The sequence below is a fragment of the Hyaena hyaena genome, unplaced genomic scaffold, assembly GCF_003009895.1.
Source record: "Hyaena hyaena isolate Hyena2069 unplaced genomic scaffold, ASM300989v1 scaffold_171, whole genome shotgun sequence".
Classification (NCBI taxonomy): domain Eukaryota; kingdom Metazoa; phylum Chordata; class Mammalia; order Carnivora; family Hyaenidae; genus Hyaena; species Hyaena hyaena.
The window spans coordinates 144,687-170,627 of NW_024080803.1; the positions used below are offsets into that span (position 1 = coordinate 144,687).

Here is a 25,941-nt window from a genome sequence, read left to right on the forward strand (position 1 = left end):
TTCTTTCTTTCTTTCTTTCTTTCTTTCAGAAAGCATGAGGGAGGGAGGGAAGGAGGGGCAGAGAGAAGGAGGGAGAGAGAGAGAATCCCAAGCAGGCTCTACCCCTTTAACGTAAAACCAATGTGAGGCCCAAACCCGTCAACCGTGAGATCAGAACCTGAGCCAAAATCAGATGCTTAACTGATGGAGCCACCCAAATGCCCTCATTATTTTTTTATTATTTGAACTTTCTTCCTTTTTTTTAAAGGTAGAATTTAATATAATTTAATTTTACAAAAAATGACCTAAGTTTCATCTGGTTTGCTATAGTAGCCATGTTGGTTGGATATTTTTAAACGACGGCATTAAGACAAATAATAAAGTTACCACTCCTTGAATGTCATAAACATCTATCTATTAGCTTATACAACCTTCACGGTAATTGAGTAATTGAGCGCAATATAGGTATTCTTGACCGTATTTTACCTATTAAGTAAACAGAAAAATATGAATCCAGGTATTTGGATCTTCAAAACTCATGTTATTTCTAGGCTCACGTGTTATTTTCCACAATGAGTCTTCATAGTCTTTAACTAGCAGGAATGACCCAGAGCCAGAACAGCAGAGAGTATTGAATTTATCTATAAATATCCTTGGCTCACCTTCAAGGAAATGTGAATTCAAAACAAAGCATGTTATGTGGAAAAAGCTTGATAGATGCTTTAAAATTCGGAAAATGTTTCAGCTTTTCTGAGAGGTACATTCAACACATACAGAGTTCAGTAGACCCTAAATTTAAGTTGTTCCCGAGAATCTAACCAGAAGAAATCTCTGCTGAATCAAGAAATACTTGCAGAGCGTCTGCGGAGAATTATAAACCATTGCTCTTATAATCACCATCAATCCCTGCCGTCCCCTATAAAGAGAGGATGCTGAAATGCTATTCATCAGATTCTGATCAAAACAGAAAAAATGTGAAAGGCAATGAAGAGAAGCTCTGGGTGAAAGTAAAAGGCAAACATACTTCCTGCCTAGTTTCTTCTCCTTTCAAGGATGTTAAATATCGCATCCTTAGTTTCTACACACAAGAGGAGCTGGGGACCTGGATACACTTCAATTAAGAAAGGAGCAGAGACCTCTTGCTCAGTTTATGTCTTAGGAGCCCCCAAATATCTGTACTGAAAAATATGACCCCTGCTTTCAGAACGTGAATATGTATTAAGTTCCTTTACGGTAATCATACTTTTCATGAAGGCTGAGATACGGTTCAGGAAAGAAGGGGACATGACACCTTCGAATCAGCCCATTTCAGTGTACTTGCTACCTCAAGAAAAATTGCTTTTTTTTCTTTTGCTATTATTGATGATAAAGAAAAGAGGAATAAATACTTAGAAAACGATTCATCGTGCTCTACCATGTTAGCCAACAGCTGGCCCATTGCCGTGCTAAGTAAAGGGAGGGATACAGAAGAAAACCTAAGTGGGGAGACCTTGTTGCCCTGAGTAAGCTGAAGAAACTGGTTGGAGAGCCAAGGCTTACATCAATGAAGTTATCACTCGTAGTGCCGCTGATGTAGAGTGAAAATTCTCTTTCTCAGGAAATCACAACCTAAATTGGACAAATAATCTACTGTGTGAAACAATCAGAAGTGAACCCAGGTGGACTTGCAGGACTAGCAGCCTGGCATGACTAACATCATGAGTGCTTTGAGTCATATTCAGACATCCTCAAGTGTTTCAGCAGAGCCCTTCTGGAACAGGCCAGTGCTCGAAAAAGGGTATTGGGAGGGTGGGGTACAATTCTGTTAACTCTGCTGGTTTGGTCTTGCTTTCTCTGATGGTCTGTGGGCTCTCTTGTCCTTTCTAATCCTTTTGATAGAGGATCCTAAACAGCCATAATAAGAAGTGCTGATACCCAGGACCTAAAGCCCTTAGGTATGACACCTTCCACTCGCTCAGCGTTCTAGAAAAGTGATGTCTGTGCCTGTCTGCCTGCCAGTTTTCTCTTACTACAGATGATTCCTTTTTCTACTTTGAGCCTCAGTGCTTTATATCGCCTAAGGATAAGCCTGGCACTTTTTACAATCCATGATCCAATTAGCAGAGAAGGGAGCAGCTCAGCTTTGCAACAACACACAGACTCTGGTATGAGCCCCACAGAGAAAAAGCAACACTTTAGATACTCTTTCTGCATAGCTGTCTACCTGTTCTCTCTGTGATCTTAGAGCAAAGGCCTGGGGAACTTTGTTAGCTGCCCAAGGTACTATTCAAGTCTGGATGGATGGAAAGGGAATTATGTAAAATGTTTCTATTGGTGAGGGTTCACTAAATACCTCCCACACCCGGACCTTTCTAATAGCCATTTACTATATATATTCTGAGAAATAGGAAAAGAGAATTTTACTTGAGGATAAAACTCCGAGGAAAGAGTGTATTTATACCCTGAACTAAAAGGTACCAGTATGCATGACTTCTCACTTTTCTTTTCCTTTTTTTTTTTTTTTTATCCTGAGGCTTGAAAATTCTACTTCCTGTATCTAAATTGCCTGCAGGGTGAAGAGGAGGAGATGATGGTCCTGTTTTTGAAACAGAACAGAACTTAAAATGATCTTAGTGCATTGAACGTTTTGAGAAGTATTGCTCATGCAACCATATTTGTTAAGGACTGAAGGAGATGCAAAGAAACACAGGATTCTTTTCCTGCTCTCCAGCGCTGTATATTTAGGGGAGATGTTTACTATTCACACATTCTCAACTTGCTGCTTGCAGGCATCAGTTTGTCTAGTGGTTCCCAAGCAAGTACAGTACCACTAACCAGCAATTTTTCTAGACACGTGTTTGTTTGTTGTTATTTGTTTTATAATTGAAGTGTTATAATACAGTGTGCAGTGATACAAATGATCTAGGAATCACCTTAGGGATCAAAGATGCTAAACATCTCGCAATGCCCAACAAGAGAAAAAAAAAATCTAATCCAAAATGTCAAAAGCATCCCTCCTACTTAAAATTAAGAATCACTATGTAGACTTTTCCACATTTAGAAAAATTTTTAATGTTTTGTTTATTTCTGAGAGAGAGAGAGGGAGACACAGAATCCAAGGACAGGCTGAAGGCTCTGAGCTAGCTGTCAGCACAGAGCCCGATGTGGGGCTCGAACCCATGAACCGTGAGATCATGACCTAAGCTGAAACCGCAGGCTTAACTGACTGAGCCACCCAGGCGCCCCTAGATTATTCCATACTAATTCCAGGCTCTGTGCCTTGATCTAGCCCCTTGGCCTGTTCTTTAGGACAACAAAGCAGAAATGCTGTGTTGTGGACTATACCAGCCAGCTTAGGTAAGCTATACAGAAATAACAAACAGGCCAGCAATTTCAGTGGCTTGAAACATTAAAATTCATGGGGCGTCCGGGTGGCTCAGTAAGTTAAGCGTCTGACTTTTGCTTAGATCGTTATCTCACAGTCCGTGGGTTCGAGCCTCGCGCCGGGCTCTGTGCTGACAGCTCAGAGCCTGGAGCCTCCTTCAGATTCTGTGTGTGTGTGTCTCTCTCTGCTCCTCCCCTGCTGACTCTCTGTCTCTCAAAATAAAATAAAGACATAAAAAAAGAAACAATAAGGTTCATTTCTCACTCAAGCCCCATATCCATTTTGGTGTCTCTTTGGGCTCTTACCCATGTAATCTATATCTGGGGTCCAGACTAAAGAATAGCCTTTTCCTGGCACACTGTCAGTTGGAAGTCAGAATAGGATAGGAGAATCATGAACTGGATTTTAAGCTTCTGCTTGAGTGATACATTATTTCCACTCCTATTTCATTGACTACTGCAAATCATATGATCAAGCCTAATATCAGTGCAGTACAAGTGAATAAAACCTCTTTCAGGGAGGCACAGAAATATTTTGAACAATAACACAATCCACTTTAGAGAAGGTGAGACAGAGGAAGAGGTTTCTATTATAGCAAAATTTCTTAAAATGGGCTCTAAAAACAAAATCTACCTCTGATTACCAACCAAGAACAAGTCAATTCTCTGATTCCCTTAGATCTAAGCTTCAGAAGAATAAGCTGGAAACTCAATGGGAAGAATGAAAAATCATATCACTTTTGTCTATGCCAAAAGTATATTTCTACCTTTAGGAATCTCCCAGGCCTAGAAGCATTATGGTCTGGTCTCCCAATCCCTCTTAAACCCTTTTGAAAGTGTGCACACCTTAGCAAAGATTTCCATAGCTTCCATAATCCTCATTTTCTTCCTTCCTATCTAGCTGCTACGCGTTGACAAATATGTGTGAATAATAATGAGGATATTCTTATGGGCCCTTATATTTTTTTTTCATCTTTGTGTTCTTCCTTGGAGAGTATGTCTAATTTTGACACTCTACTGATCAATATATGATTTTTGAATCTGAGTGGCCTTTTTTTCTAAGCTTCAGTGACACATTTTCTTTTAACTCTTGAACTCCTCATCATCAAATCATCAACATTTGAAACCAAACTTGCCTTTTTCAACACCTTTTATTGTGCCGCTAAGGCCAAATCAGATTCGCCTTCTAGTTCTGTCCGCAGTGCTACAATTTTCCCATCCCTGCAGGCTTAAATCTTTGTATTACCTTTTGGACCTAACTCTCCTTGGCCTTCACTCAATTCCATACAAATAATCCATGCACGTTTTCTCTTTTCATCAGTCCTTACTCAGGGGGCCAAAAACACATTTTTTAAGGGGCCCCTGGTGGCTCAGTCAGTTAAGCATCTGACTTCGGATGAGGTCATGATCTCATGGTTCGTGAGTTTGGGCTCTGTTTTGGGCTCTGTGCTGACAGCTCAGAGCCTGGAGATGTTTTGGATTCTGTGTCACCCTCTCTCTCTGCCCCACTCTCTCTCTCTTTCAAAATAAATAATAAACATTAAAAAATATTTATTTATTTATTTTAAATATATATATTTTTAATGTTTTATTTATTTCTGAGACAGAAAGAGATAGTGTGAGCAAGGAAGGGTCAGAGAGAGAGGGAGATACAGAATCTGAAGCAGGCTCCAGACCCTGAGCTGGCTGTCAGCAAAGAGCCAGGTGCAGGGCTGGAACTCACAAATGGGAAGATCATGACCTGAGCCAAAGTTGGACGCTTAACTGACTGAGCTATCCAGGTGCCCCTCAAAAAAATATTTTAAAACACATCTTTTCCAAAAGGGAAGAGTATTCTGTGTACCAGAAATAGAATAGTTAATTCACCTTCATGAATGAAGGGCAATAAATGTAAACCCAAAATTGTATTTATAAATCACTAATGTTAATATTTATTATTAAAATGATAATATTCTCATTTTATGAGGTTGATAATATGGCATACAGTGGTGCCACTGGATTAACTCTTCAGTTGCTCTGTTGCACATTGGGAATACCAAGTGGACACACACAGCTGACACATTTAATAACACCACCAACATTGTTGAACACAATAAGATTTTATTAATAAGAAAAAAACGTTTAAGTTATATGTTTCCTGAAAGAACTTAGAAGCTGGTCTTATAAATTAGGTAAATCTCAAAAATCCTTCAACTACTAAAATATAGTAGTATAGGGGTGCCTGGGTGGCTCAGCTGGTTAAGCCTCCGACTTTGGTTCAGGTCATGATCTCACGGTTTGTGGGTTCGAGCCCCACATCGGGCTCTGTGCTGACAGACAGCTCAGAGCCTGGAGCCTGTTTCAGATTCTGTGTCTCCCTTTCCCTCTGACCCTCCCCTGCTTACACTGTCTCTCTCCCAAAGATAAATAAAACATTAAAAAAAAATTTTTTAATGTTATACTCTGAATGTAGATACAGACCTATAAAAATTGTCTTAAACAATGTGTGTAATTTATACTGGTTTTCAGTTGATTAGTAAGGACACATTTTTCTAATTCTTTTTTATCTTTTTTTTTTAAAAATATTTTTATTTATTTCTAGGAGAGAGAGAGAGAGAGACAACGTGAGCAGGGGAGGGTCAGAGAGAGAGGGAGAAACGGACTCTGAAATAGGGTCCCGGCTCTGAGCTGGCAGTTAGCACAGAGCCCGACGCAGGGCTCGAACCCACGAACCGCGAGATCATGACCTAAGCGAAAGTCGGACGCTTAACTGACTAAGCCACCCAGGCGCCCCTAATTCTTTCTTATCCTTTACTTGTCTAAGTTGGGTATGATTTCTCGTGGATGTCATTGTGATACATGATTTTAGAATTTTTTTATTCTTCTGGAATTTTTAACGTAGGAAAACTGAAACTTTAATTTTACAACATTCTTTTAGGAAATGAAGAATTTTGAGAGAAATTTCCTTCAACGGTGCTTTGTTTAAATAGAATAAGTAAGGGTTAAACAAAATTGTTGATTTTTAAAAGTTACAAATACCAGAGCACTAACTACAATAATCAAATTTAAATTTAAAGACATAAGCTAGTGCCTCTTATTCTTCTTTGGATTGTAGTTGAAATTTTATAAACATTTACTGTCTCAAAGAAGGCATTATGTTCCCTTGCAGTTATTTAGCTAATACAGAACCTCTTCATATTCACACTTACTGTCAATCTATTTACTATTTAGTCATCCCTTGAAAGTTCTCAGTTTTTACAATTAAAATTAATTGTTTTGACAATGATAGCTGTGCTTTATTTTTCCTCTCTTGTCTACACTCTCTATTGGCGGTATGCTCCCTGGCAATCTGTGAACCTCTCTCCTTCAAGTTTCTCATCTATCGTAGAATACATAAAGTTCTTAGGGAAACTATTGGCATTTGGCAAAACTTTACCTAGAGTAAAGGTGATGGGCTCTGTTATTGATGTGCCATGCATGTGTTTTGCTTGCGTAAGCTATTAAAAGTCATTATCATCTTAATTTATCATTGAGGAAACTGAGGCTCAGATTCGTCCAGAGATTCACTTTAGTAGTAAAGCCAATTTGAATTTGTTTGTGTGGCCCCAGAGATGATTTTTCTCCTCTGATTCTCAAGATCAATAGGTGTTGCTCTCAGGACTTCAAAAAATATGGAAATCTTAGGTAAACCATGAGATTCATAAGTAATTACGAATTTTGAAGACCGTGCTAAACACTTTCCTTCCGTTACTCATTTAAGTGTAAACTGCACTTGTTTTGTTATTTCATCTTCTTCATTTCCCTTAACATGTTGTAAACTTTCTGATGGAAGAGAGTAGGCAGTGTACTACCTTGGTATTATTTGGACTACTTACTAAAATGTTATGATAAAAACTTAAATATAAAGGTTTTTAATAGTTTAAATTGATTTAATTAATGTGAAAACAATATTATGATAAAGACAGGAAAGAGACTATCTTTATTTTACCAATGAGCAAATTTAGAAGGAGTGAGGTCAAGGAATTTATCTAAGATCACACATCTTGGTCACAGAAACCTGCGTTCACTATTATCAGTAAATCCTGATTAAGTATGTGTTGAATAAAGAAATTCATCCTTGAAACTCCTGAGTATGGAACAAAGACAGAAGAGTACTGTCACAAATGTTCAAAATTGTCTTACAGCACATTTAAACTGTTCAAATGTTTTAAAATTCCAGTTAGTTAACATAACAAATAGTACATTATAGTTTCAAGTATATAATTTAATAATTCAACCCTTCCATACATCACTGGATACTCATCACAGGTGAATTCCTTAATTCCCATCACCTGTTTAACCCATCCCACCACCCCATCCCTTCTGGTAACCCTCAGTTTGTTTTCTATAGCTGAGTCTGTTTCTTGGTTTGCCTGTCACTTTTTTTTCCCTTTGTTGATTTTGTTTCTTAGATTCTATACATGAGTAAAATCATCTGGTATTTGTCTTTCTCTGGCTGAGTTATTTCACTTAAAATTAGCATAATATTCTCTCCCTCCATCCATATCCTTGCAAATGGCAAGATTTCATTCTTTTTATGGATGATATACATACATACATATATACACGTATACATACATACAAAGATACACACCTTTGTTCTTTATCCATTTATCAGTCAGTGATCATTGGCCTGTTTCCGTAATTTGGCTATGTAAATAATGGTGCTATAAATATTGGGGTGCTTGTGTCCCTTCAAATTAGTATTTTTATTTTCTTTGGATGAATACCTACTAGTGCAATTGCTGAATTGTAGGATAGTTCTATTTTTAACTTTTTGAGGAGCCTCCATACTGTTTTCCAGAGTCGCTGCACCAGTTTGCATTCCCATCAACAGTGCAAGAGGGTCCCCTTTCTCCACTTCCTTGCCAACACCCATTGTTTCTTTTTTTTTTTTTTTAATTTTAGCCATTCTGACAGGTGTGAGGTGATATACATTAGAGTTTTGATTTATGTCTCCCTGATGGTCAGTGATGTTGAGCATCTTTTCATGGGTCTGTTAGCCATCTGGATGTCTTCTTTGGAAAAATGTCTACTCATGTTTTCTGCCCATTTTTAAGCTGGGTTATTTGGTTTTTGAGTGTTGAGTTTTAAAAGTTCTTGATATATTTTGGATACTAGCCTTTTATCAAAAATGTCATTGGCAAATGTTTTCTCCCATTCTGTATGTTGCCTTTAGTTTTGTTGGTTGTTTCCTTTGCTGTGCAGAAACTTTTTATTTTGATGAAGTCCCAGTAGTTTATTTTTGCTTTCGTTTCCCTTGCCTTAGGAGACGTATCTTGTAAGAAGTTGCCATGGTCGATGTCAAAGAGGTTACTGCTTGTGTTCTCCTCTAGGATTTTGATGGTTTCCTGGCTCACATTTATATCTTTTATGAATTTTGAACTTATTTTTGTGTATGGTGTAAGAAATGGGCCATTGTCATTCTTTTGCATGTTGCTATCCAGTTTTCCCAACACCATTTATTGAAGAGACTCTTTTCCCATTGGATGTTCTTTCCTACTTTGTTCAAGATTAATTGACCATATAGTTGTGGGCTCATTTCTGGGTTTTCTATTTTATTCTATTATGTTTCTATTTTTGTGCCAGTACCATACCATTTTGATAACTATAGTTTTGTAATATAATTTGAAATCTAGAATTGTGATACCTCCAGCTTTGCTTTTCTTTTTCAAGATTGCTTTAGCAATTTAGCCTTTTGTGGTTCCATGAAAATTTTAGGATTGCTTGTTCTAGCTCTGTGAAAAATGCTGTTGTCATTTTGATAGGGATTGAATTAATGCAGAGATTGCTTTGCGGAGTATAGATATTTTAACCATATATATTTTTATTTTATCCAGTCTGTGAGCATGGAATGTCTTTCCATTTTTTTTGTGTCCTCTTTAATTTCTTTCATAAGTGTTTTACGATTTCCACAATATAGATCTTTTACCTCTTTGGTTAGGTTTATTCCTAAGTATCTTATTGTTTCTGGTGCGTTGTAATTGGGTTGATTCCTTAATTTCTGTTTCTGCTGCTTCATTATTGGTATGTAGAAATGCAATACTGAGTTTGTGTGTCACTTCTAGCAATTTTTCGTTGGACTTTTTCAGAGTTTCTGTATAGAATATCATGTCATCTCCAAATACCAAAAGTTTGACTTCTTCCTTGCTGATTTAGGGGTCTTTTATTTTTTTGCTGTCTGATTTCTGTGGTTAGGACTCCCAGTACTCTGTTGATAACAGTGGTGAGAGGGGACATCGCTGTCTTGTTCCTAACCATAAAGGAAAAGCTCTCAGTTTTTCCCCACTAAGAATGATATTAACTGAGTTTTTCATATATGGCCTTTATTATATTGAGGTATTTTCTCTCTATCCCTACTTTGTTGAGGATTTTTATCATGCATGGACACTAGGGGGCACCACCTGGGTGACTCAGTTGGTTAAGCACCCAATTTTGGCTCACTTCATGATCTCGCAGTTTGTGGATTCCAGCTTCATGTTGGGCTTTGTGCTGACAGCTTGGAACCTGAACTCTGCTTTGGATTCTGTGTGTGTGTGTGTCTCTCTCTGCCCCTCCCCTGCTCGTACTCTGTCTTTCTCACTCTCAAAAATAAATACACATTTAAAAACCAAATGAATGGATTTTGTACTTTGTCAAACAATTTTTCTGTATCTCTTGAAAGGGTCATATGGTTCTTATCCTTTCTTTTATTAATGTGGTATATCTAGGTGCCTGAGTGGCTCATTCAGTTAAGTGTCTTACTCTTGGTTTTGGCTCAGGTCATGATCTCATGGCTTCATGGGTTCAAGCCCCACATGGGGTGTGCACTGGCAGTGCGGAGCCTGCTTGGGATTCTGTCTCTTTCAGTCTGTTTCTCTCTGCCCCTCTTCCACTTGCATTGTCTCTCTTTAAAAATAAATAACCTTAAAAAAATGTGGTGTGTCACGTTGGTTGAGTTGCAAATATTGAACCAGTGTTGCTGTGCAAGAATAAATCCCACTTGATCAAGGTGAATGATTCCTTTACATACTGTTGGATTCAGCTTGTTAGTATTTTATTGAGAATTTTTGCATCCATGGTCATCAGGACTATGGGTCTGTAGTTTTCTTTTTTAGTGGTATCTTTACCTGGTTTTGGTGTCAGAGTAATGCTGGCCTCATAGAATGAATTTGAAAGTTTTCCTTCTTTTTTCGTTTTTTTTTTTTTTTTATTTTTTTATTTTTTAGAATTGTTTGAGAAGAATATGTGTTAATTCATTTTTAAATGTTTGGTTAAATTTGCATGTGAAGTCATCTGGCCCTGGACATATGTTTGTTGGGAGATTTCTCATTACTGATTCAGTTTCTTTTCTGGTTATCAGTCTGTTTCAGTTTTGATGGTTTATATGTTTCTAGGAACTTATCTGTTTTTTTCTAGGTTACCCAATTCGTTGGCATGTAGTTTTTCATAATATTCTCTTAATTATATTTGTATTTCTGTTGTGTTGGTCATTATTTCTATTTTCTCATTTGTGATTTTATTTATTTCTGTCCTTTCTCCTTTATTTTTGATAAGTCTGGCTGATGGGTTATCAATTTTATTCCTGTTTTTTTCCCCAAAGAATCAGTTCCTGATTTCACTGATATATTCTATTATCTTGTTTGCTTTTTAGTTTTTATATTATTTATTTCTGCCCTATTATTTATTACTTTCTTCCTTCTGCTGGCTTTAAGCTTTATCTATTATCTTTTTTTAGCTCCTCTAGGTCCTAAATTTACCTGTAAGGTTAGATTGCTTATTTGAGATTTTTCTTGCTTCTTGAGGTAAGCCTGTATTGTTGTATAATTCCCTCTTGGGACCACTTTTGCTTCATCCCAAAGATGTTGGACCACTGTTTTTTCAATGTCATCTTTTTGATGAATTTTTTTATTCCTTGTTTGATTTCTTTGTTGATCCATTCATTGTTTAGTAGCATATTGTTTTAACCTCCATGTATTTGTGGTCTTTCCAAACTTTTTCTTGTGGTTGACTTCAAGTTTTATAGCATTGTGATCAGAAAATATGCAAGGTATGGTCTCAATCTTTTTTATACTTATTGTGCCTGATTTGTGACCTAGTATGTGATCTGTTCTGGAGAATGTCCCACACATACTGAAAAAGAATATGTATTCTGCTATTTCAGGATGGAATGTTTTGAATATATTTGTTAAGTCCATCCAGTCCAGTGTGTCATTCCAGGCCATAATTTCCTTGTAGATTTTCTGCTTAGATGATCTGTCCATTGATGTAAGTGGGATGTTAAAGTCCCTTCTATTATTGTATTACTACAAATTAGTTCCTTTATGTTTGTATTGTTTTATATATTTGGGGACTTTCATGTTGGGTGAATAAATATTTACAATTGTTAGGTCTTCCTGTTGAATTTCCCCTTATTGTGATATAGTACTCTTCTCCATCTCTCGTTACAGTCTTTCTTTTGAAGTCTAGTTTGTCCAATATTAGTATTGCTAGTCCAGCTTTCTTTTGACAAAATATTTTATTTTTAATATTTTTAGGACTGACATTTATTTTACTTCAGAAATGTCAAATGATATAATAATAAAACAGTAAAAGCAATAATAATAAAAATAAGCAGAAACTAGCATTTATTTAGTATTTACTGTGTCCTTGTACTGTTAAACATTTACATATATTATTTTATTTAATACTTATTATTCATGTACCTATGAATTAGATGTAACTTTTTGAAACTTTCAGTAAAGTATAAGCATACATAAAAGGCACAGGGGTGCCTGGGTGGCTTAGTCGGCTAAGTGTCCAACTTAGGCTCAGGTCATGATCTCATGGTTTGTGAGTTTGAGCCCTGCATTGAACTCTGTGCTGATAGCTCAGAGCCTGGAGCCCGCATCAGATTCTGTGTCTCCCTCTCTCTTTGTCCTTCCCCACTTGTGCTTTCTCTCTCTCACTCTCTCTCTGTCCCTCAACAATAAATAAATATATTTTAAAAAAGAAAAAGGCACAAATCTTATGTAAATGTTCACAAAATGAATACACCTAAGTAAACAATATTCAAACAAAAAAGTGAGTTTTAGTTAGGAGAAACCCAGAAGCCCTTCTCATATACCTTCCAGGCTATATCTTCCCGATAGTAGCCACTTCCCTAACTTCTAACTGCACAGATTAGTGCTGCCTCTATTTAAGCATCTTATAAACAAAATGATACAATCTGTGGTTTTGGTGCTTAGGTCTTTCTTTATTAATACTGTGTTTGTGAGAATCATCCATATTGTTGCATGTAACAATAACTTCTTTATTAACTTTGATATATAATGTTTTATTGTGTTTTCTTCCTGCTTCATAACATACTACCCTCAATGCAATGGATTAAAGTATAATCATTTTATCATACTCAAGATCTTGTGGGATAAGACGTTGGGCAGATCTTGGCTGGCAATGCTCCTGCTCCATGTGGGGTCACTCATTGATTTGTTGCTATGAATGGTTTGGTGTGAAGGATTTAAGAAAGATGTACCAAATTCTAGAAAACTGAAAGGAATGGGTAGAACACTAGGCTTAGCTGGGAATGTCCCATTATAAAATTTAAAAATCTGTGGAAGATACTGTTAAAATGTTAAGTGAATGAAAAGACAAACCATCAGTTAGCAAATATTTGCAAAGCACATGTCTGATGTAGTAGGCAGAATAATGCCTTCAATGCCCTCCCCACAGAAATGTTCATTTTCTAATCTCTGAAACCCTTGAATATATTATTTACAACAAAAATGGGGCTTTGAAGATGTCACCTAAAACCACCTTGAGAAGGGGAGAATATCCTGGATTTTGTCGTAAGGGTATTCTAGAATACCTTCCAAAGCAGAAAACCTTTCCTGGTAGTGTACAGGAAGATGTGACTATGCAAGAACAGCCATAGTGTTGTGTGGTGCTGACTTCAAAGATGGAGGAGAGAGGACATGAACGGAGGAATGTGGGCAATCTCTAGAAGATAGAAAAGCAAAGAAATGGAGTCGCCTAGAGAGCCTAGAAGAAAGAATTATAGCCATGTGCACACTGTGATTTTAGCCCAGCCAAACCTTCGTAAGACTTCTGACATACAGAACTATAAAGATAATAACCATTAGTTGTCATAAGATTACTAAGTTTGTGGCAATTTGTTATGGAAGCCGAAGAAAGCTAAGAGATCTGATTAAAGACTTCCATCCACAATACATACACAAAATGGAAAAAGTTAACAATAAGAAAACGAAATCCCTATTAATATTTGAGCAAAAGATCTGCAGAGATATCTCAACAAAAATTTATACAGAAGCCGAATAAGTATATGATAAGATGCATGACATCATTTTTGATTAAGGAAATTCAAATTAAAACCACAGAGAGATACCATCACACACCTAAAAGAATAGCTAAAATCCATCAAGTTGATGGCAGGAATTCAGAAAAGCATAAACTCCCATCATTACTGACGATAATGCAATATGATACAGCCACTTCGAAAGATAGTTTGGGAGTTTCTTATAAAACTAAATGCAGTTTTACCATGCAGCCCAACAGTAACATTCCTAGATATTTACCAAACTGATCTGAAAGCTTATGAGCTAACACAGACTTATATGTGAATATTTACAGCAGCATCATTTATAATCTCTAAACACTGAAAGCAACTAAGATGTTCTTCAATAGCTGAATGGATAAATAAACTGCTATATCCATAAAATGGAATACTATTCAGAGATGAAAGAAAATGGTATCAGGTCATGTAGGTACATGGATGAGTCTTAAATGCATTTTGCTAGTAAAAGAAGCCAGTCTGAAAAGGCTACACACTGTATGATTCTGTTTATATGATATTCTAGCAAAGACAAAATTATAGAAATGGTAAACAGATTGGTGTTTGTTATGGACTCAGGAGTAGGAAAGTTCACAAGTGAATAACAAGGGATGTTTTAGGGTTGTGAAGTTAGTCTTTATGACATTGTTATGGCGGGTGCATAACAATATGCATTTATCAGCACCTGTAGAACCTGAGAGCACAGAGAATGAGCCTTAATGTATACAAATTTTAAAATAGCATTTAACCATTTGAAGGATCCTAGGATGCACTGCTAGATATGGCAAATGATCTAATGGTATTACAACCTCATTGCAGTGATGGGTGGAGTAGATGCTGACTTAAATAACTTTAGAAATAAGTGGAGTTTCAAGATTAAAGGCCAGAGGAACTGTACATAAGCACTGTACTCTTACTGATAAAGTTGTTTCCCTTATCAGTATGGATTATCAATCCTGAACCATTATACATATATACTGAAATTAAACAGTTATGTACACAGATAATGGAAAGTGGGAGCCAAGTTTCTCACTTTTGGAGTGAGGTGTTACAGATAACCAAAAAAAAAAAAAAAAGAAAGAAGAAGAAAAAGAAGAAGAAGCTAGAATGATCCATGTGACAATGTATAACATAATATAGTTAAATATAGAAATATTTATATATGTATTTGTTAGTATTTATACAGATAAATTTCTTGTTGTATAATCTGAGAGGGTCTAGAAGTAATGACACCCCCGTAAGCAATAAGAACACCTACGATCAGAATCTTGGGAACTTCTAAAACAAGTTCAGGCAGATGTGAAAAAGAGCCAAGATGTGTTATTTAGAAAGACATGGTCACAGCCCCTGGCTGCTCAGTCAGTTGAGCATCTGACTTTGTCTCAGGTTATGGTCTCATGGGTTTGTGGGTTCAAGCCCCACATCAGGCTCTCTTCTGTCAGCACAGAGTCTGCTTCAGATCCTCTGCCCCCTTTCTCTCTGTCATTCAGCCACTCATACTCTCTCTCTTAAAAGTAAATAAACATAAAATAAGAGAAAGACATGGCCATAGTCAAGTACTTTGACTCAACCAGAAACATTTCTTATTCATCCTCAAGTCTTCTTGATTCACTTGTTATGCTCAAAAGCAGAGACATGATCTTGATGAAATCCAGTGGGGCAGTGTTAAGGAGTTGAAGCAGATGAGTGCCATGTCTTATAACTTGTTCAGGACTGGCTTGAATTTGGAAAAGCGGAAGGCTTTTGAAGAGAGTTCAAATGCAGAAATATTACATACACCACAGGCTGAGGAAATGAGAAGATGGGAGAGTATAGGTTTGAGACATACAGAAGAGGTAGAGTCAGTTGGTCTTGTTGATTTGATCATATCCTCAGGCATACAGAGGAAGAAATAATATGTATTAAGTATGACTATGTTTTAAAAAATGTAGTAACAGAAACAAGGTATGTATATTCAGTCATTCCTTTCAGTGATATATTTTTTAATGTTTATTTATTCTTTGAGGGGGGAGGGGCCGAGAGAGAGGGGACAGAGGATCCTAAGCAAGCCAGGCGTTGACAGCAGAGAGCCTGACTTGGGGTTCAAACTCATGAACCTGTGAGATCATGATCTGAGCTGAAGTCAGATGCTCAATTGACTTAGCCACCTAGGCGCCCCTTGCAGTGATATTTTTTAAGTATATATTATGTGCCATGCATAGTGTTAGGTCCTTGAGATAAAACCCTGAACAAGATAAATGCAGTTTCTGTTCTCACGGAGTTCAGTCTACTTGGAAAATATATATTTATATCCACACATAGCTATATAAACATCATTTAATATGAAATACACTATGAAAAAAACCTGCTTTTAGTGGATTACTAAGGTGATGAAATCAACTATGAGAGAAGCTTTGCTGAGCAATGTAAGAAACAGGAATAAAAAAGAATATTATGACAAAAAGCTGATGATTCTTATTTTGGTTGATTTAAGCTTGTAGAGGCTTTGGTATGAATTTCCTCTTTATAAGTAAAAGATACCTACATTTCTTTCAGCATTTTTGAGTCAGGTGAAAAACACTAAAACTCATTTCATATCGAAGATTGCCAATATCATCCCTATTCCATATGGCTCATGACATTTTAGTGCCTAACACACGCACGCGCGCGCACACACACACACACACACACACACACTCATAGAAGAACAGGAGGAGCATTACAAAGTAAATATTTGGATGGAGAGCCATGTTGACCATAACACTCTAGTTACTTTTTGTTTCTTTGGGATTTTGCTTTCGAGAGAAGCAATTCTTAACTTTTCTGAATTGAGATAAGACTTCCCAGAGGCAAGTGCACTGAGGTCAAGAACTCTAGAGTCCCTTCCAGTTTCTGAAAGCGTGGGCACCTTTTCCCATGATCACCTGTCTTCCAGACATCACTTTCTCTTTCCCAGACTACATTTTTCCTGTATTTTGAGGTCATATCTCAACCCAGAGTCCTGGGTTTATATTTTTTAAGCTTATTTGTTTATTTAGAGATAGAAAGATAGAGGGCAGGGGTGGGGGAGAGAGAAAGAATTCAAAGCAGGCGCCACTCTATCAGTGCAGACCCTGATATGGAGCTCGAACTCACCAAGTGTGAGATCATGACCTGAGCCAAAATCAAGAGTCAGACACTTAACCGACTGAGCCACCCAGGGGCCTCACCCAGAGTCCTGGTTTAAAAGCGACAGTTCTAGAGAATACATTGGTAAAAAGTGATAAAACAGGAAAGAGATATTTGAGTATGAAAATTGTTTTCTGTCATTCTAGGTTTGATGCTTTTAGTCCCAAGTCTAAAATGGCGTAATGAGTTATTATAAGATGGTTTGAAGAGTACATGAAAATCAATGGCAGAACAAGGACTCCACCGTTAGATATTATTATAACAATGCTATTATTATAACATTATTGTTATCCAACTGTTATTTTCCATCATGACCTTAGGAAGTTATCTGTAAGAAACAACTTCCTTATTTCCCATAATCACTTTTCTTCCTGATTCACCATCTCTAGATTCTTCTGGAACTTTATCACCTCCAAGTACATTTACATCTTAGCACAATTTCAAATGCCTTTCCTGGGAATTATTTGTACAGATTGAAATGATGTATTTGAGTTGCCTCATTTCATGAAAATGCAGGGGTGAGGGAAAAAATAACACACTTCTAGACCTGCCCATCAACTGACATTCAGTTTATACACCAGATAGCTTTAGGGGAGACTTTTCATTAGATGCGTTATGAGCTCTAGCAGACCGTTGTATACATAGAGACCAGACGACGGCTGGGAAGCCTCGTTTCATAACTACACCCAAAGTCACAAATCACCTAGGAAGCTTCAGCCTGGCACTGAATCCATACGAGGCCAGCTAGTTCTGTCTAGCTTCTTTTGCTGCTAGTGGTCTTTAGGGAGGAAGATGAGCTGTACCTTTCCACCACTGGAATATCCAGCAGGAAGCTAGAGGGCTGAATCCTTTCTTTTGTGGGTCAGGCACAGGTCATTGTTACTGCAACAGCTGTCCCACAGGAGGTACCCACATGGCACTCTCTCATGGGATAGCACTTGGGCTCTTTGCCCCCTGTGGCCCTGGCTGAGCTGGTGGGAATTCATGACGTTCTCAGGAGCATGTTAAACTCAAAAGCGTATGATTGTAATTACCTGGGAACCATATGATGAATCTTCACACCTAACGTACAGTGTAGGAGACATTATTTCTAGGGAGTGATAAATGGCAACTACTTAATTGTTTGGAGGAAAAGTGGTGTAGTTTCAATTTGGCCTGGTTCCCAGTCTGGATAACCATGAGTGCCCTCCAAAATAGCATCAATAATAACATTCTGTAGACAGATAGATCCCATTCCATTGATATTTCTTAAAGGCAGTATTTCTTACGTACATTCTCAGGGGAGGGCTAGCATAGTATTCCTAATCTATTTTTCCCATTAGGGAAAATTAGATATATGAAAGTAATGGCCAATGCTCAAAATCACACAGTGGATATCAATGCTAAAGGCAAAACTGAAACCTAGGTGGCCAGTCCCTTCGTGAACAGAATGCATGAGAATGAATGGTGCAGGATATTGTATTTGAAGAGTGTTTTCCCCCCTTGAAATGGGAGTGAGGAAGGATGTTGGATATTTACACAAACCTAACACAGCCCTTTGTGTATAATGTTAAGTGAAGAAATGCACAGTGCCCTGTCTTTCCTTCCCCTCCTTTTCCTGACCTTTCACCTGTGAATTTTCATCTCTGCTGAAAATCTCATCAGAATCCTCCAATAATTCTATCTCTCCGGGAATTAAACAAAATCTTTCTCTCTCCCCTCTTCCTTACTTTCTCCCTCCTGCTCTCTCGTCTCTCCTAACTCCATTCCCATGTGTATTCAAGGTGACAGAGATGCATCTGGGAAAGAGTTAACCAATCAAAGTCAACAGATGGTGCTTCAGTACAACAGATCCTAGAGAATGAAGAGATGAGAGCTTCCTTTTTTCCTTCGGCCTTTAGAAACTTGAGAAAATAGGGGTGGGGGGGGAATCAGTCCTGTGGGTTCGTATTTGATTTTTCACGACTTCATGTTTCTCTTATTCTTGGCCAGCCTTGCCACCTGCCAGCACCTGACCTAACAGAGTTAAGGTTAGCCTGACAGGAAGTGCTGAAAGGATGTCGACAGAAAAGTTCGATAGTAGGACACGCTGTGCTCACAGCCAGAGTTTTCTCACACACCTGTCCAATTAAGAATCTGGACCCATCTTGAATAAATTATACTGCAGCTTTTACTCTGAAGTGAAAGGAGCTGCTGTGTGCTCCTGCTGGAGCCAGACTCCTCCTGGGATCGTGGCAAATGCACCTGGCCCAACGTCCGAGCACAGGGTGGTGCTCATCTGCTCCATCCAGGTGTGTAGCGAGCATCCTGGCCACCTGGCAGTGGCTTGTAAGAGAGCCAAATGCTCACTTCCCAAGAGCTCTTGTGTGCCTGGAACTTGTCTTCAATGGTCAGTTAATTGTATTCGTCTTCATGATGTCTGTAGGTATTTTTGAGAAATTGTGGGGAAGCATGAGCCAGGTGCTTCAGGCTAGAAGCCTGAAGTCTTCCTTTTAGATGTCTTCTTCAAATGAGGGCACTTCCTCAGGTTTGATTTCAGCAAATTTAAGAATGCCAAGATACAGAAATTCTTCTAATGCTAGTGATTTACTTTCTGGTTTATGCTCCTCTTCATATTCATATCCACATTAGTGACTATGTCCTTCTTTCTTTTGTTTTTACACACATGCACACACATACACACACACACACACACACACACACATACACACATCTTCCTACTTGCCCTCACAGTTGGGAGATTTACATATAAATATATATGTGTATATACACAGATGCACACACACACACACACACACACACTATATGCTACATACCGTATACTATATACTAGATACTAGATACTAGATACTATATACTGTACCTGAAGCTGTGTTTAAGAGTGTAAGACCAGGATCCTGATGTTGGTTAGTGGGCTGACTGAGGAACAATTCAAAAGAAAGAAAGAAATGTCAGGTACATAATCTTGATCCAGTGACAATGTCTCAGACATCAGAGAAGAGCTAGAGATTCTTAGCAGAACATAGTATCTGTTACTCAGATTTGTTCAGTGATTTACTATTCATAAATTAGAAAACAATGGCTACATGAATGAAACTGTAAGAACTAATTAACTCAACTCTATGTGAGAATTAAGTAGTCAAGATAGTATAGTTTTGATAACTATTTAATAAAATAGAGCACAGAAAGGAGGAACTCATCCCTCTGTCAAAGGGTCTTAGCTTCTAGGCATCTAGATCTGCTACTCCCAACTCTCCCTCCACCCCCCAGTGCATTAGTGATCATGGCTTTGGAGACTGAAAGGGTCTGGAGACTATGAGGCTCTTGGGGGTATGGACACGAGCAGCCCTAGGGCCCCGTGGCAAGAGTCTCCCTGATGTGAGCCTTCACGCGGGCACAGCAGTGAGGATGATGAGACAGTTCCTAGAAGTCATAGCAGTAGCAGAGCCCTCATCACGAAGGACAGTGGAAAATGACAAGCACGTGGAACCTGTGAACTAGATTGGTGATTCCCAAACATGGCTCTAGGTATTGCTTCAGTAGCAGGTGGGGCTAAGGCATAAAGTCTCAACATTCTCCCTCCTTTTTATTGCCAAGTAAGTATGTCCTGAAGAAACAACTAGCCATGCAACAGTGAAATGCCAGGGCTCAGAATCGCCTGAGAGTTCAAGTGAAATGCACTGCACTGTTGAAGTTTGCATAGCCTGTAAGAGGCAGTGCTGTGGGGTAAAAATAGTTATTCATTTCTCTCAGTGAGTGTATCTTTTTAGTGCATTCATGCAAGACTTTTTAAAATCCTTTAAAATATAAACCATCTATGAATGCCAAGGTAGCACAGTGTTTATGAGCATAATCTCTGGTGGTTGACTCATTGGTTTTGAATCCCGGCTCAGCCTCTTATTAGTCATGTAACTTTGAACTTTGTATCTTCTTTGTGCCTCAGCTACCCTGGTGTAATAACAAAATTATATCATAGGGTTTTAGTGAGAATAAAATAAGTCCTCATGAGTAAATCTTGAAGACAAATGTTTATATGAGCAAATCTCTTATATAAGAAGACTGAATTGGTTTCGACTCGAACTCATTCTAGAAGTAATTAGATAGAGAGCCATAACATTTCTAACTCAATGGATGACAAAACAGGGAAAGGGAGTTTGAGTGCCTTGGACAGAAATAGCCACAGATATCATATATACACACTTAACAGAGACTGCCAGTTAAGTAAGAGTCAAGAATAACACCTAAGAAATAGTTCAAAGTAAATCAGGACTGTATGTGGTCTGGTTGATTTTAATTAAAAATGTGCCAAAAGAATGAAATAGGTTCCTAGGAGGTCAGCAAGAGTTGCTACCATTGTCTAAAATATTTCCCAAATATTTTATGGAGGAGGTAGAAAGTTAAAATGATTGAATTATTGGGTGCCCGAGAAAACTTTTAGATAGTGTTTTGTCTTTTTAATTAACTGCGGACCTTCATGTCTATTGTTCCTGCTATTTAAATCAACTGAGAAGGAATGGCATTCAAGGCCTTTCTTCATGGAATATTCTTGGAAAATTAGTCATGCAGCAGGGCATTGTCAGGCAGATTCAGTTCCCCGTTAAAGCTTTCATGTATTTATTCATTTATACCACTTTTATTTAACTCTGACTGTTGACCAATACACTGAACAAGGAGTTGGGGCCTAAGGTCCCTGCCAACAGTGAGTACTTAGTGTTAAGAAAAAGAAGGATGTCCTCAAACAGCCAGAACACACCTGGACAAATGTTCTAATGGAAGAACACAACAGATGAACATTCCAGGCTGGTGTGTGTGTAACTAGGGGCTGGGGGTGTCAGGGGTGCCTGGGTTTTTATGGGTGAGTGGGAGTCAGCCAGGCACAGAGGGATTAATGAAGGACACTCCATATGAGGAAAGCCATATAAATTCAGGGAAGCAAGAATGACAGTGGGTCCTTTGGGAAACTCTGTGCAGCTCAGTGCAGCTTTCCATGGGGAAGAAGGAGGGGGTCAGAGAGGACTGAGGAGATAGGCCTGGGGGAAAGATAAAAGGTCACGAGGAAGCTTCTGTGCCAGCCTAAGTGGTTTGGACATTACTCAGTGGAATCTCATGTGAGGCAGTAAGGAATATCAGGAATGGTCATGGTCAAAGCAGAAGGTCTGGGTGTTTGATTATGACAAACTTATTGGCTCCAAGATGCAGAGAGTACAGCATGAAAATTGTGGAGACAGACCTGGTTAAAGCCAGGCCCTGTACTTAGCCACTCTATGACCTTGAACGTTATTTAAGCTTTTTGTGACTCAGTTTTCTTATCTGTCAGTAACACTTTAGAGGATTGGATGGGTCTGTACATGCTCTCAGAAGAGAGAATGTCATATAGTAAGGGCAATTTATATGTCAGTAAGTATTCAATCAATCTGAGCTATATCTATTAATGCAGCCTGCTCTGATTGCAGGCTATGGGGCTCTGTTTGTATAGGCTGGGAACTTCAACAAAAGCTGTGGGGGAAATATCAACTTTGTCCTTTAAGCTGGGGAAGGAACATCAGTAGTGGAAGCATCATCATCTGCAACAAATAAATATCCCTTGAACGTTTGTTACTCTAAGCAAAGAGCTAAGTTTGACGGAGGATTTTGACTGTGTTGGCTTGTTACATGGATATTCACTGAAACTCAATAAAGAAATCAGCTATTTCGATCAAATTTCCTTTGATAGCTGTATTTGAAGTTCAAAAGATATGAAAGGTTATAAAATTAAATTTAAAAAAAGCCTTCTGCTCTTTCTGGCCTCCTAAAAATCATCCTTTCCTCCTTTGAAGTAAATAGTTTTTATTTTGTTTTGTTTTGTTTTGCTTTCCCCTCACGCATTCCCCCTCCTAGAAGTGATGTATTCTTTAACACACACAGACAACACACTCATGAACACAAACACAGATTGACATTGATAGATAGATGTTTTATATAAATGATATATACTGGCATGTAACTATTTAAAAAATGCAACAATATATCTTAGAGCTCTTTCCATACCAATATATATGGAGCCTTTTTATCTTCTTAAAAACTCCATACTGTTTCATTATATGGATATATAATAATTTATTAACTAGTCTTATATTGAGGTTATTTATATTTTTTCCAGTAATTTACTTTTATATATAATTCTTTGATTTATATACTAATACATTATTTCACACAATAGAAAGAATATGTACACATAGTATTTCTGAGTCAAGATTAAATGAATTTTTAATAAGTATGATAAGATTGTACTTGTAGAGAACATTTGGAATTATTCTATTTCAAAAATTCCAGGAAGTAAAACAAAATGAATGTCAACTATGTAATATTTATTTTATGTAACACCTAGGTTAAATATAAGACAAAGCACAGTTCTATTCTGTGCATGCTTTATATATATTTTGTTAGTTCTCTTTGTGCATAAAATACATATGCCCATTTTTAAAACAGAATATACTTTTACTGTTTCAAACAAGCATAGGATTTTAAAGTTGTATCTTTGCTTTTGTTATATAAGTTGGTCATATCAATGATTCACTTGGTGCTGAGTTCTTGTTCTGAAATGCAGCCCCAAATCTCAACACTACATGGATATATATATATGTAGTGTTTGATTTGCTCTTGCCAATTTAGGGCTTAAAGCCCTTCAGTGGTTTCTCACAGCCTCCAGAAACCTAGTAGGTTGAGCAAACAAACACGCACACACAAAAAAACCAACAAACAAAAACAAAACAAAACAAAACAGCCAGGGCAGGATCTTTGCACAGTGTCGAGCAACTCCATCCACACTGTGTTCAAAGGGGACGGTTACAGATAACACAACAGAATGGTGCCTTTGGAATCGGGCAGCGGAGCAATTCTGACCAGAAAAAGCTCAGACACTCGGGAAAACCCACAAGCATGACTCTAGAAAACAAAGCATTTGGGGCACCTAGGTGGCTCAGTCTGTTGAGACTCCGACTTCTGCCCAGGTCATGATCTCCTGGTTCATGGGTGTTGGGGTCTCTGTTGATAGCTCAGAGCCTGGAACCTGCTTTGGATTCTGTGTTCCCTCTTTTGTGTGTCCCTCCCCAACTCATGCTCTGTCTCTCCCTTTCTCTCTTTCTCTCAAAAATAAATAAACATTTAAAAAGTAAAAAAAAAAAAAAAAAAAGAAGAAGAAAAAAAAGAAAGCACATGAACTTTGGAATTGGATAGACATGTCTTGGCTCTCCACTCTGTGTTTAAAGTGTCATAGAACTCTACTCCGCACTTGTATGAAATGATGAAATTACATCGTACATAACTCCAAGAGGGTTTCTAATGTGGACCAGGTAACGTCCACAAATACATGTTCTCTAATTTTCGTTCTCACTTTTCATCTTTTCCAATCACAGGACATATGCTGCAACTCAGAAATTGACTTGGAAGTCTCATAGCTTAGATGAGGAATCTTCAAGCTATACACTGTAGAGCGAATATTGCCCACTGCCTGTTTTGCAATGGGCTAAACTGTGAGCTGAGCATACGTTCACATCTTAAAAGCACTTTAAAAGGTCCAAAAAAAAAAATATTTCATGATGTGGAAATTTTATGAAATTTACATTTCTTTGTCCCTAAATAAAGTACCAGAACACATTCATGTTTGTTCCCTTACATAATGTCTATGAATGCTTTCACACTACAATGGCAGGGTTGAGTCACTGCAACAGAGATTGAAAAGCCTAAAATATTTACTCTCTTGCCCTTAAAAAAAAATGTTTACTGACCCCTGACCTAACTAATGTTATTTTAATGTGTGTCCATATACATATACATTATATGTTCATATGTGCATATATGTATTTCCGTATATAGCTGTATATAAGACATGTGAGCTGGCTAAAATATTTTAGACATGCCCCATCCATGTGTAAATGGATATGGAGTGACCTGCATCTTTAAGAGACACCTAAGGATTGTTCCCTACATAGTCCTTTATCCAGCTATTGTGTTGGGAGATTTTTGGTTGGCCTATGACTGTATGCGTAAGAGAATCTTGCCTCTGGAAAGTTAGTGTGACTGCCTTGAATAAAGCCCTATGCGGGCGGCAGTGGGATCACCCAAAAATATCAGAGTCACGAATTCATGAGCTTTTATAACTGGTTCCATGGACCATTCTGTGCCTCCTTACTAATGTTTGCTCAGTAAATGTCTGTGTGAGTGATGGGATTTACTCTGAAGTTTTACTTTATTATAAGTAGGAGGGAAGACTGTAGATGACTAGCAAGTGCCCACCCACTTCAAACGCGCATCAGTTCCAAAAAGAAAGAGTCTCACACAATCAAAGGGACTCGGGGAAGTTTGGAAATCCACTTGATATTTTCTTGACAGATGTGTTTCTCGCCTAACTAGTAAACCATAAAATAATTATTGAATGTTTGTAAAACTCTAAAAAAAAAATCTTCAGTAGAGCCTTCTCATTAAAAAAAAATAAATGTCATAAAACTACATTTATTTTTATTTTGCTAGGTTCTAAAAATAGGGAGGACTGGAAAACATGGGAATGAATTCAGTGAAGGCCCTTCAATAAGAATCTTAAATTGACTGAAAACAGAACATGAAAAGCAGTGAAAGACAGGACCTGTGGGCATTATCTCCATACAGAAGGAGAAAATGGGTTGGCTGACCAGGCCAGACTTCCAGTTTCTCCCTGTTTCTTGTTCTCCATTGCTTGTTCCCCTTTATATGTTTATAAGAGGCACACGAATAATTATTTTGTTGGCTTTCAAATGTAGAAAACATTCTCTTTTTTGGAGTGATTAGCTGCAGTTTGGAAACGCTTATAAATTAGTTTGATCAATTTCTTCGGACCCTAAAATTAACCATCTTGTGTTCATTCCTTCATTCAAAAATAGACATTTGTTTACTATCCATAAGGTGCTGGGAAATTTCCTGGGAAAGAAAAATACCTCAAGATTCTCTAATTTTTATAAGGCCTTATAGCTTACAGGGATACCTCACAGTACACTGCTTCAGATTTATCTTCATATAGTCCACGTTTTCCCAGGCTCCCTCCAACCTGTGAGTGAGAACAGTACCAGAAAAAACCCTCAGCTCTACTGACTTATTGCCCCCACCTATACAGTTAAGTACATCAAGGGGCTTGG

The 25,941-nt window shown here is 37.8% G+C and overlaps 1 long non-coding RNA gene across 1 annotated transcript in view; it reads right to left on the reverse strand.

The window, feature by feature from the left end:
* Window positions 1–19,708, reverse strand: part of LOC120237088 — a 65,097-nt gene extending 45,389 nt beyond the window's left edge. The window contains exon 1 of the long non-coding RNA XR_005529852.1: window positions 19,659–19,708. This is a non-coding gene — a long non-coding RNA (uncharacterized LOC120237088). The remainder of the gene's footprint in view (window positions 1–19,658) is intronic.
* Between the last annotated feature and the right edge of the window lie 6,233 nt (window positions 19,709–25,941).